General features: G+C 44.0%; 1 protein-coding gene across 2 annotated transcripts in view; it reads right to left on the bottom strand.

Moving 5' to 3' along the window:
• The window catches only part of COL24A1 (collagen type XXIV alpha 1 chain), a 159,128-nt gene extending 150,418 nt beyond the window's left edge, over positions 1-8,710 (bottom strand). The window contains exon 1 of one of the 2 annotated variants that reach the window (XM_062606484.1): positions 7,478-8,710. The gene's annotated coding sequence lies outside the window, so the exon portion shown is untranslated. Of the gene's footprint in view, positions 1-1,227; positions 2,220-7,477 lie in introns of those variants that run through there. The other variant, XM_062606483.1, reaches the window with a different exon arrangement.
• Positions 8,711-13,155: the final 4,445 nt, after the last annotated feature.

Genomic DNA, 13,155 nt, shown 5'->3' with positions numbered 1-13,155 from the left:
TCTTAAAACAATTCCTCCCCATCATACTATGGGGTGAAATAATTATTCTTCCCTTTCCACAAACCAGCATATTTAAGTCAATTTAGGCAGGTGGGTTACAGCTACCCAAAATGCTTTCAAAGTGTTAGAAACAGCTCTCTCCACTCACTGGTTCTCATGACAGATCATACAATGGCTTTATACTATCCTTGCACTTACATTTTGATGGGGGGAGGAGAGGGGTTTCTGGGGTTTTATTTTTCCTTCCAACATGTTCTGACATTTGTTAAATTATTTTTATGTGGTTTGTTAACAGCATAATTTATGAAGAAAGAGAGCTTCTCGCCTTTAACCTGGCACTGCTTTCTCAGGGAGAAAGAAGTATGGGCAGTTTACTTCCGCAACCCTGCAGTCAGGGCTGTTTTACAGCTTCCATACGTGAAGATCCAGAGACAAATGGACTGCATTCTCAGTAGCCTCTGGGCTGAGCTGTGTTTCATCACAGAACTTTGCCTGCCCCTCACCTAGAATCTCTGAACCAGGACCTTCCCTTTACTGAAAGTTACGTGTGGGAAACAGCATGGAGAAAACTCCATCAGTAACCAAAATTCCTCAGCCTTCAAAGATTCAGAACTGTATTAGGCTGACATAAAAATGGAAATGGGAAAACCTGGGGCATTAGCCTGTTGTACCTGGTGGCATCATGGGCTGCTTTGAGTAAAACAGATCTGATGGGTTGGTTTTGACGTCCGGAAGCTGTGCTGACATGAACACAGCAGAGGAGGCAGGCTAGTTAGTTGGACAGAGGACTTCAGTTCATGCCTTGCTCTGCAGGACAGGTCAATCAGCTGCATTACAGGTGAACGCACTGCCAGTGTAGAATTTTAGAGGATTAGACAATATTATTGTCATACAGAAATAATCTACCTCTAGGAAAGTGAGAAATCCCAGTGCTGGAAGAGGATGAAGCTTCAGGAGAGTTTCAGGTCACCATCACACCTTCTTCATTCTGGGTGCTAAGGGATCCCATGTGCAGCAGGGATGACAACTCCCTTGGGCTGCCCACCAGCTTCAAAGCAGCCTGGACTCTCGTGCAGCATGGCTTTTCCCTCAGCAGTCCTTCCCCAGACATGCAGCACTTACTCTGGGGCCTGAGGGACCACCCTTGAAAAGAGGCTCTAGCAGTGCTTCAGCAGCATAGGACAGCTGTCTCACAGTCCTGCAGGTCACTCAAGACAGTGCAGTTACCTGGGATGAGAATCTCTCCTCTGATCTGCAGGGGACAGCAGCTACAGAAGAGTGACCATGGCTGGGACCAAGTTTTGTGGCACCTCAAGTACTGCAGCCAGGTGTGCAGGGCTGGTTCAGTGGATCCCTTTGGATCCCAGAGTCAGTGGCAAATGCAGTTGAGAATACAGCCAGTATTCAACTCAACTGCATACATGTCTCATGTATGTTCAATCATTCTGTCCTCACTTAAATTTGTTCTCCACTAACTGCACTGATTTTCAGGATGACATCCTAGGTTTACACTGGTGAGAGGAATAGAATCACACCCGTTGAATTCCCTGGTAGTCGTCTCTTTTTCCAGAGCTAATCTACTAAAAGGGTATGGGACAGACTTACTCAGGAACACTTCTTCAGCCAACAAGTGATATTAACAAGAAAAATCAAAGGAAGTATTGTCATTCTTTTCAATACATTTGTAAACAAACAAAATTCTTTGCATTTGGTATTTTCATTTAGCCAGCAGGTACTTCTCATCATTTGCTAGGATACTATGTCCATAATAGAAGGGCAAGAAATGATCCAACAAAACCAGTTAACATCTATAAAGCTTATTAAGTGTTGATGTCTGGCTTGGGACTTGGACAGAACTGAACTGGTGACAAAGCAAAGGAACCATATCCCAGAATGTTACGTAGTAAAAAGCACCAGAAAGCATAAATTACGGTCCACTTCACTTCCTGATTCAGCAACATATTTTAAATGAATGACTGCATCTTCTTGATGAATTTTCCAGCCTTGTTTAAGAAGAGGAAATGGAAAAGACTGTGCTTGATGCATTAAAAGTAAAGAGAAAGCTGTGTAATCTTTGCCATGCTTTCTCTTCATAACAGATAAGGTAGAACTTCCTTGTTGGAATGGGGAAATATTACAGATAATGTGAGAAGAAAAACCAGCAACAGTTTGTGGCTGGTGACCTTTGCATAAATTATTTATGGAAAAAGAAAAAGAAGGAAGTATTTGTGCAAGTACTATAAGCAAGCCCAGGAAACATGGCATGTTTAGGAAGAACATGGAGAGCCGGAAGGGCTGGGAGTCTGCAGGGTTGGAGGAGGTATCGGTCAGTGCTTGGTCGGGCTTGGGGGTGGGCAAGTTATCGGTTGGCTGGTGGTGAGGTGTTCTATTCTCTTCCCTTGTTATTTCCTTTATCATTATTATTATTGGTAGTAGCAGCAGTGATTTGTGTTATACCTTAGTTACTAAACTGTTCTTATCTCAACCCGTGGGAGTTGCATTCTTTTTGATTCTCCTCTCTGTCCCTCTGGGAGTAGGGGGAGGGCAAGAAGGGGGGGGAAGTGAGTGAACGAGTTGCCTGACTGGGTTTAAACCACGACAGAAACACATCTGATCATCCCATACAGGAAGGGTGGAGGTGGTTTCAATGACCATATCTCAGAATAGGACCACTGCACTCAGACATTGGGACTCTGATGAGTTTCTCATTTCTGCCACTCCTCCAGCATTGCTTTAGCAGAAAACACCATTATTCATGCTTCAAGCTTCCTTTTATATTCACATAAGGCAGCCTTACCATAAATATGAATCAGTCCCAGATGCCTTTACATAGGAAAAAAGATGCACAGCCCTATAAATACAGAAACCTTTCCTCTCTCCATGCATTTCCAAACCTGAAATTTTCCTTAGACCTATAAAGACACATATAATTAAGGACATTGAGCTGGCTGTAAGGATGCAAATTTGTAGCCCAGCTCTAAGTTAGGCCATTGAGACAGAAGTGGTACAACAAACCACTAATCAAGGAGAAAACCATGTATAGAAGTAAGGAAGAAGGGGACCCAGCACATCTGCCCAAAGATCAAGCAGTGGCCTTGCACCTGCAACAGGCCCCATTACAAAAGCAAGACATTTTCCCCTTTCCAGCATGCCTCTGTTTTTGCCTGAAGCCTGCCTTCTTCACCCAGGTGTCCTTGGAAGGGTCGGACAATTGGAAGAAACACCTTTTGCATTTAGATAGGATGATGTGGGCTACTTTTAAGTGAAACTGCACTGCACAGTAGCTGCTATATACAGCTACAAAAAAAATCATGTGTGCAGCCATTCTAACACATATCTGGCAAGTCTCATTCAGTGCGAAGGTAGAAATTGTAACGACACCTGTGTAAAGGAGGAAAATGGCCAATGTGTAAAGGCTGACAGGGCAAGTGGAAAGCATCAAAGCTGAGCTTTCAGCAATTTCTTTTACATAAAAACCAATATTATGCAGCTGTCCCAAGGTTCACAACATCTGAAGGAAATTGGTTTGGATGAAGGAATTGCTCTGTGGAAGTTAACTGTTTGTTGTGAGTACTGGTTTTGCTCCTGTTCTAGGAGTAAATCAAACAGCTGTAGCGAACATTAAGTGACACATCAGGTAGCCCCAGCTGGCCAGTTTCAGTACACTGGAGCTTCTGGAAGAATGAGTCTACTCCCACCAATCATAGAATCATAGAGTAGTTAGGGTTGGAAAGGACCTTAAGATCACCTCATTCCAACCCTCCTGCCATGGGCAGGGACACCTCACACTAAACCATCTTGCCCAAGACTCCGTCCAACCTGGCCTTGAACACCGCCAGGGATGGAGCATTCACAGCTTCCTTGGGCAACCCATTCCAGTGCCTCACCACCCTTACAGTAAAGAACTTCCTCTTTATATCCAATCTAAACTTCCCCTGTTTAAGTTTGAACCCGTTACCCCTTGTCCTATCACTACAGTCCCTAATGAAGAGTCCCTCCCCAGCATCCTTAGGGGCCCCCTTCAGATACTGAAAGGCTGCTACGAGGTCTCCACACAGACTTCTCCAGGCTGAACAGCTCCAACTTTCTCAGCCTGTCCTCAAACAGGAGGTGCTTCAGTTCCCTGATCATCCTCGTGGCCCTCCTCTGGACTTGTGCCAACAGTTCCATGTCCTTTTTATGTTGAGGACACCAGAACTGCACACAATACTCCAAGTGAGGTCTCACAAGAGCAGAGTAGAGGGGCAGGATCACCTCCTTCGACCTCCTGGTCACGCTCCTTTTGATGCAGCTCAGCATACGTTTGGCTTTCTGGGCTGCAAGCACACACCGAAGCTGGCTCATATTAACTTTCTAATCAACCAACACCCCCAAGTCCTTCTCTGCAAGGCTGCTCCAAATCTCTGCTCCACACAACCTGTAGCTATGCCTGGGACTGCTCCTGCCCAGGTGATGTGGGTATATTTGTCTCCCAAGGCATTTTTTAACTGGTTAGATGTGAAAAAACAGACAATATCCCTGGGTAAATAGGGGCAGAGGCACACTGTTAAATCACACTTAAAACCTTTTGCTCTCTTAAGCACTTTGCTTCTTCCTGAAGCCCTTGCTTTTTCAAAACACCCCCTTTATTTGAGGGCAGTTGTGATTAAAACAAAAGCAAATAAATGTTGTGTTTCTCCCCTGCCTGAAGCCTAACAGGCTTCACCGCCCCACAGTGGTTCATGCCTGCTCCTGTGCTGTGAGGGCACCTCCTGCCTGCCGTAACTTCCCCTCTCATGGGGCTGCCCCAGCACATGCCCACAGCCCTGCACCTCTCACTGCATCACCCAAGCCTGCAAGGTCGCAGCTGCACCATCACCCGAACACGGTGGTGGTTTGGCTCTGCTCTGTGCCACCTACCATTTAGCTCGTTTATTCCTACAGCCAGGACAGGTAACGCTGGGTCAGTCTTACACAATCCCCAGCACTGCAGGGCAGAATTAAATAGTGTGCTTAGACAACTTCACGGGGAGTCAATAGAAGGCATGCATTACTTACGAGGAAAGGCCATCTTTAAGTAAACTTTTTATGATGCGAGTTCTCCTTCGGGACAAAGCCTCCTTTCATGAAAACACAACATTAAGATAGCTCCCTTTCCCTTAAAGTTCCTCTTTCTCCAGAGATCACACTCTTCCATTCTTACGTTACCAAAATGATACTCCCAGAACAAGCAAGTAAAAAAAAATAGCAGCTATGCCAAAACAGTAGGAATGCTTTTCTTCAGTGTAGTTTCTTGCAGACTGATGCATTTAGAGAAGGACATGGTAAATTCACCCTTGTATTATTCTCCCTCTGCACGGAATAAAATGATGTTGCTATTTCAGAGGCAGTAGATTAGTTATTTTGAAGTTCTGTTTTCCTGCCTTTTCAAGACTATGGGAGATACTTTACTACCAGTTCACTGAATGGAAATATGCCTTTGGTGAGCAGGGATGAAAGTTAACACTATTTCATGAACAGTCCTAAGATTACCTTAATGCACCTACATGCCAGTGTTCCATCTCATCTGCTACAGATTCAGTGGGGCAAGTCGGATTGCCCTGCCATTGAATGCTGCCTATTTTATTGCAATAGCATGGAAGAAAACTTTAGATGTGCCTCACAAGACTACAGTATTGGTCCGTCTTTCCCTCTGCAGTAGGCATGGTGAGAGACAATAATACTCTGCAACATGCCATACTCTCACCACCTGCTCTCAGAGAAGTTTCTGGTGTAAAATCTAGACATAATCCTTACAGTTTTCTGTTGAAAGCTGTAAAATCTCATTAACATTTATTAGCAATTTGTAGGATAAAGTTTGTGATCTTACTAGTGAGTAAAATTGCATTAAATAAACCAGTAATTCCTTTGTCTGTCTCAGCAGTCCATTTGGACCCACATTCTTATCAACTTCCTGAAACAAACCAAGAACACCTTCCCTTTAAAGGTAAAAAAAAATGGGATTGTCTTTTTTCCCCCTCTAATACTTCATTCACTCAAATATATTCCATACTTTTAACACGGTAAAGAAAGTTCTTAACACATTAGAATGCTTTCAGCTCCCAAGAAGTGGAGCTGTTAAAAAAACACAGCTGAGGTAAATGAAACATACCTGGAGAAAGATTTAAACTATTTCAACTAAATCTCACAATGATACAGGTTGAGACAAAGGCACTTTGGATGTGAAAAGTGAAAACTTATTTCAAGCAGGCACAAGTCTAAATGCTTTGCCTGTTTGCACAAAGCTAAAACACTCAGACCCAAGAGGATTTGGGGGAATTGCTCTGACCCCATGCATCCCCCTCGCAGCATGGGATCTGTGCTGGAGACACAGACACACCTTGATTTCTCCCATGTGAGATGAGTTTCAAGACAGATTGCTGGTGTTTCCTTAGAATGCAAAACTTAAACTCTGGTGCAGCGTAACTGATTTCAGTGGTTGAAACTCAGGGTACGAAGCAGCCCACTGCCAAACAGGCAGAAAAAATTCTTCCCTTTTATCAGTCATTTGCTACGTGCCAAAGCAGTTAGTGGGAAGGGTCTGGAAACAACACTCTACACAGTGTATTTTAGCCATTGCACCTTTTTCGTGTGTTTAACCACAATTTATATTTGGATTTCCCTTCACAAATATCCTATAATTGACAGAGGAGAATAAACAGTGCATCCCACAAGCAGTGACAACACACAATATAAGCATTCCACTCTTTCAAATGTTTTCCAGTTTTACAACAAAATAATAACTGGTTTTCTTCCCTTATTCTACACCAAAAGCAGCCAAGCCCACATCGGCAATCACAAGTCTGTGTATAAACATTTTGCAATATACACACATACCATACAGCTACAGCCACACACAGTGGCAGAACATTGAGATAGAAAACCAAGTCATTTAACTGCACAGAATGAGTTTCTAAACATTTGCATGTAAGTATCATAGCAAAGAACGGAAGCAGTAGAGGGGATCCAAATAAGGACTAAAAGCCCCTATCCACTTGCAAAGATGTGTATGGGATTGAATGCTCTCCATTTAGATGTTAATTCTTTAATTACTTTGGTATCACACTATAAGGATACACTGGACAAAGTGACCCTTTGCAGTCTTCTACATGTAGAATTAGTATTTCCAATGCTGCAGCCCATGCTACATGAAACCGTGTGGTTTCTGAGTAGACCACACATATGGTAAATGTACTTATGAATAGTGTGAGGTGTCCCTGCCCATGGCAGGGGGGTTGGAACTAGCTGACCTTAAGGTCCTTTCCAACTCTAACTATTCTATGATTAGCAGGTGGATTCAACCAACCACTGGCAACTGCAGGACGAAGCACATCCATTTCTCCCCCAGAAGAAAGAAAAAGCAACAATGACATTCTACAAACAACCAACTTTGCTGGAACCCACTGACCCTACTAAGCATAACACTCCAGCCACAACATATAATAACAGCTTTACTTACACACTGCTGCTTAGAGAAACACCCAAAATAGCTGCATAGGGCCAACATCCACACAGCTGAAGAATAGTAGGTTTGCAGAGAAACATCTCAGCAGCCTTCCCCCAACAGCAGAAGCCTCCTTCAGGCCTGGGGTATAGAGGGAAACCAGCTGATTGTTTGGGACTGATCACTGTAATTAGAGACAATACATCTCAGCTGGAGCTTTACCCAGGGCTTCTGTTGAGGCTGTTTCTCATAGAGGGTCATAATGTATTTAATCATCAGTCTATATTTTATGTCTTAATCTTATCTGTCTTATTTACATTTTTCTGGCTTATTGAACACAGCAGCCCACATACAAGGGAGTGGAGGGAAGACAGCCCTATCTCATCAAAGCCATAGCACCTTCAAAAACTGCTAACATGGCGTTAAAACCTTAACCCAAATGGTCAACTTCCCTTGCCCCTTGCCACAACTTTTGGAGGAGGGGGGAATATATATATATATATATATATATATATATATACACATTTCTTTTGAACTTCTAAATCAAGATGAAAGGTGCCCAAGAGCAATTTATTGTAGCTGCTGGGAGATATGCATTTGCATACACATTCCTGTTAATAGGAGTAAGCAAGAAAAGAAGGCACAAACTCCACTTCTGCATTAAGCACATCCATCTTTATGATAAAGTGATTTACAGGGTAAAATCATCTGCCTGTAAGTACCTTTTAAAGTAGACTCAACACTTCATAATAAAGCAGCTATACAGAGAGATAAATAAATACATTAGGGTAAGCAGGTGCAGCCCTGTTTCAGTTCATATCGTGTATACACCCTATACTAACAGTGAACGTGGGTCACTGTAAATGGCATGTTTCAAAGTGAGGTCAGAATTACATCCAGTATTGGGCTTCTGTGACCGATGCACTTGACCGGTTAACCAAACTAGCAATAGTTTGGTACAGGCCTCAATAGAGGTAAAGGCCATAGCCAGGTTAAGAACCCTTTCAAGACACCCACAAAGGAACAAAGCGACCCAGTGAGCATCAAAGCATGAGTCTGGCACATCGATCGTGTGATTAACACATGAATAGTATGTGGTTTTTCCAAGACTCATTTATCAAGAAACAAAGTTATGGGTACAAGGAGTCTCATGCATACCTTTCCATTGTATGCCATTTGACTAGGAAGCAAACACATTATTCCATCAATACAACAGCCTAAGTGAACCTTCTTTGGGCTCTCCCTGCTAGGCAGGACACATTTTACTAATAACAGATCTTTGGATGTGTCTGATTTGAGTTCCCTCTAAATTGCAACTGGACTGCACATCAGTGACCTCCCCTTGAGCAGGGATGCTTCTCTCTAGTTTTGAGATTCCTTACCTAAGACTAAGAGATCCTTCTTTACCCAAGGTGGAGAGGCCCCTTACTTGGGGGGGGGGAAGGGGGGGAAAGGTGGGGGGGGTGCAAGCAACAGATCCTTGGTGACTGACAGCATGAAATCAATACTCCATTATTATAAACTTTGTATAGATAATTCCATTAGAAATAAACCATTGTCCAGGTCTGAGACTAAGATTAGACCTAGGCACACCTAAACTCCATCAGAGTTTAGAAACCAAGGGGGTCCACTCTGAACCTCATCACTCAACAGGAGTTGAGGGGTAAGGTCTCCCTTACCCTTTTGCATCCCTGGTCTCAGTGTAAGTCATTCTAGCTCTATTCTAACTTGATTTTCCTTTGCATGTTTCATTTGTGTAGGAAGTAACAGAGTGAACCTTGCCATTAAACTTTGTGAAGTCTCACTTTTACAAATTCGTATTAAAACCACTTTTGCCAATACCTTTTATGGTGCTGCTTTAAAAGACCTAAATCACTCATCCATGACTAACTGCCACAGTTGGCAGGATCTTAAATCAGGATGCGTGACTTATAGTATCTTCCAATATGATGTATGTTGTGATACTGCTGGTTTTCTGGGACCTGCAGAAATAAAAAATGGTCCTCCTGTATGAAGTACACTGTGCTGCATTGAATGATTGATAGCAAAAAAGGGTTTTGCTGCATGTCCTCCAGGCATGGGGTTGCTTAGCTAAACCAAGTCTGAGGCCAAAATAGGACAACTGGTTGATAATCCAGGTTTGTCTCACTAAAGGTGACAGTTACTCAAAACATGATTTACCAATGAGATTCCTCTACTGACAGGCCACTGTGTAGTGTTCAGTAAAACCTGAAACATGCTGTACAAAAGAAGCTGTGCACGAGCTTTTTTTTCTGGATCTTTTTGCACCTGTGCATCGAAAAAGCATGAGACTATTCCATGCCGGGATGTTACTCGCTTCTCCACAGACACGCGAAGAATCTGTGCAAGTCCTTCTCCTCGCTCTGCCCACCCTTGGGATGTGATGGTGCTAAGCATGCATAGGCATCTACTGGGCTCTGCTGGCTGCTCTCAGAGGATGCCTTTCCATGCCAGATGCTTCCAGTGTGGGAGATTTACATAGTGTGCATAGGACTGCCAGCTACAGACCCGGTAATATCTAAACACCCACTTTTCACCTCTTTAGGTGAAATGGGTTAAGTATGTTTAGCTCTTACTTTTCCACATTCCAAAGCACATAAATACACACCAGATGTGCTTGAGGGGGAATGAGCTCCTGTCAGACTGATTGAATACTGATCATAAACATAGAGCCTACATCTTGTCTGGGAACTGCTTAATACAATTGCATTTTCTGGACTTCCTGGGAGGATTTTTTTTTTTTTTTCACATCAATGCATTCTTTATTTTATGTTTGGAAGCACGTGAATGAGCTCTGAACACATACATATGAAAATATATATAATTGCATATGATGGTTAAAGGGAGTCTACAAGGAACACTTGTTGATGCAAATTAACATCTGGTATAAATGAGTATGACATAAATCACATCTAGCCTGAATCAGCTTTAACTGACCATACAAAAGATATTGATATACAGTGTAAAGCAAAACGGAGAAGAATCAAGCCTCTTTCTTCCATTTGCCCTGAGACCTTTCCATGGGTGTTACAGCTGCCAAACTTTTCACAGTGAAGAGTTGTTTTGGCTATTTTTGGTACGACTATTATCACAAATTCTTAATGATATGTGACTATAATTAATTTCATTGGATACTGTGATACAGCAGCCTAGAGAGTTTAATCATGATATCCACAGGAGAGCAGCTGTGTTTTAGAAAAATGAACAGAATCAACCTGATTTTAGAGTTCACACAGATAAAGAAAAAATGCTGTTCCTAATTTCATTTTCTCCCCCACTTCCAGCACTAGTACTAAAACAATACTACCAAAAAAATATTCCTGCATAAACCTCCTTCAGTGTCACAGTGATGTAAACCCTTATATTATGCAGAAAAATGAGAAGTATTCTAACTTGTAAAATTGTAACATGGTAACTTGTTCACTCACTCCCAGTGAGTGGTGCCGAGCTGACAACAATCGAGGTCCGTGTCCCCCCCGCACTGGGGCTCTCCCCTTCCCCGCTCCCGGAGGAACGGGGAGGAGGATCGAGAGAGTGCAAATCCCACGGGTTGAGACAAGAACAGTCCAGCAACAAATCACCACCGCTACTATCAACTACAACAATGATAAGGGAAAATAACAAGGGAAGAGAATACGATACCACCGGCCAAGAAAACGAGTTCCACCCGGAAGCCCGTGTCCTTCCGGGTAACTCCCAGTTACCCCTCACCCCGGGCATGACGTGCTGTGGTATGGAATACCTCCCCGGCTAGCCCGGGTCAGGCGCCCCGTCCCTGCTTCCTCACAGCTTCCCCTCCTCCCTGGCTGAGCATGAGCCTCACAAAGTCCTTGGTCAGGGCAAACATCACTTAGCAACAACTGAAAACATCGGCTTCACCAACACTGTTCTCAAGCTGGAAGTCAAAACACAGCACTGCACCAGCTACCACAAAGGAAAAAACATGACTGCTACTGCTGAACCCAGGACATTATCCACCCCTTATTCCATACCATTCACGTCGTGCTCAGATCCCACATTTTCAATACACCATTGCTCTCCCACATACATAGATCCATATACATACAGACCAAGAGGAAAAAATCATTTTCTTAGTGCATGGACCAATCCCTATAATGCTGCCGAGTCCATTCGGTCCATGATGTTCAAAGTTCATTCTCTGTTGGGATGATGGCTGGAGGGAAGTCAGGGCCAGTCGCTGGTGACCTGGAGACATCTAGTTGATGGGCTATAAAAGCATTACACAGCAGGCAACAGCATACAATTGAGTTCACTGGCTGTTTTCCCCTAAAATCAAATCCCCTTGAGGTATACATAGGACTTCCCCATCTTCCCGCATTACCCACCAAGTATATATTTAGGTGGAGTGGCAAAGCCAAGCATGCCACTGACTGAACTGGAGCAGACTTGATTACTCGTGTTCAAATGATCCTTTACCCTCAACAGTGCATCTGTGCTATTGTAGTGTTCCCCAGTGTGTCTCTTGAAAAGCAGTAGAAGCCATCAGATGTGCTACAATATGCTGCCTTTGACTCTAGTTCATACTGAAGTTCTAGCATGTCCGGTACGGCAGCACTCAATGGTGGTGTGACTTCATTCAGGCCACGATAGTCTACTGTTAGTCTCCATTCTCCATTAGACTTTCGCACTGGCCATATGGGGCTATTAAAGGGCAAGCGGGTCCTGCTGATCACTCCCTGACTCTCCAGTCTACGGGTCAGCTGATGGATGGGAATCAGGGAGTCTCGGTTGGTGTGATATTGCTGCCAGTGCACTGTTGTGGTCGCAATTGGCACTTGTTGTTCTTCAACTTTCAGCAACCCCACAGCAGAGGGATCTTCTGAGAGACCAGGCAAGGTGGACAGCTGCTCAATTTCCTCAGTCTCCAAAGCAGCAATACCAAAAGCCCACCGGTACCCTTTTGGGTCTTTGAAGTACCCTCTCTTGAGGTAGTCTATGCCAAGGATGCATGGAGCCTCTGGACCAGTCACAATAGGGTGCTTTTGCCATTCCCTCCCAGTCAGGCTGATTTCAGCCTCCAGCACAGTCAACTCTTGGGATCCTCCTGTCACTCCAGAAATATAGATGGGTTCCACCCCTTGACAGCTTGATGGCATCAGGGTACACTGTGCACCGGTATCTACTAGAGCCTTATACTTCTGTGGGACTGATGTGCCAGGCCATCTGATCCACACAGTCCAGTAAATCCGATTGTCCCCTACCTCCACCTGGCTGGAGGCGGGGCCCCTCTAATGGTCGTCACAGCATTGGACACTTACGTCGTGGTGAAAGGGATAATTCTTCGTTATCACAGGAGCTGGAGTAAAATCAGCTCTTCCACTCCATCTGGGAAACTGCTCACCAGAGACTGAAGCCGTAGCTCTCATGGGACGATCAGTCTTGGCCCTTGCTCCCCTCTTCAGTTCACTCACCCGTTCCTCCAAAGCTGAAGTAGGTTTTCCATCCCACTTTGTCATGTCTTCTCTGTGATCCAGCAGGTAAAACCATAGGGTACCCCGTGGTGTATACCTCCTGTATCTCCTCTCTTGAACAATAGGACGCCTTTTGTTAATAGCTGAGACGTGTGTTGGTACACGTGAGGAGCTGGATAAATCAGATAGATCGTCCCTCAATTGTTCGAGGTCCTGGGACAGTTTTTTCACAGCTGAGAT

This window comes from Pezoporus occidentalis, unplaced genomic scaffold, assembly GCF_034315485.1.
Source record: "Pezoporus occidentalis ecotype Australia unplaced genomic scaffold, CSIRO_AGI_Poc_V1 ctg97, whole genome shotgun sequence".
Lineage (NCBI taxonomy): Eukaryota > Metazoa > Chordata > Aves > Psittaciformes > Psittacidae > Pezoporus > Pezoporus occidentalis.
This window is presented reverse-complemented; position numbering and strand designations above follow the sequence as displayed.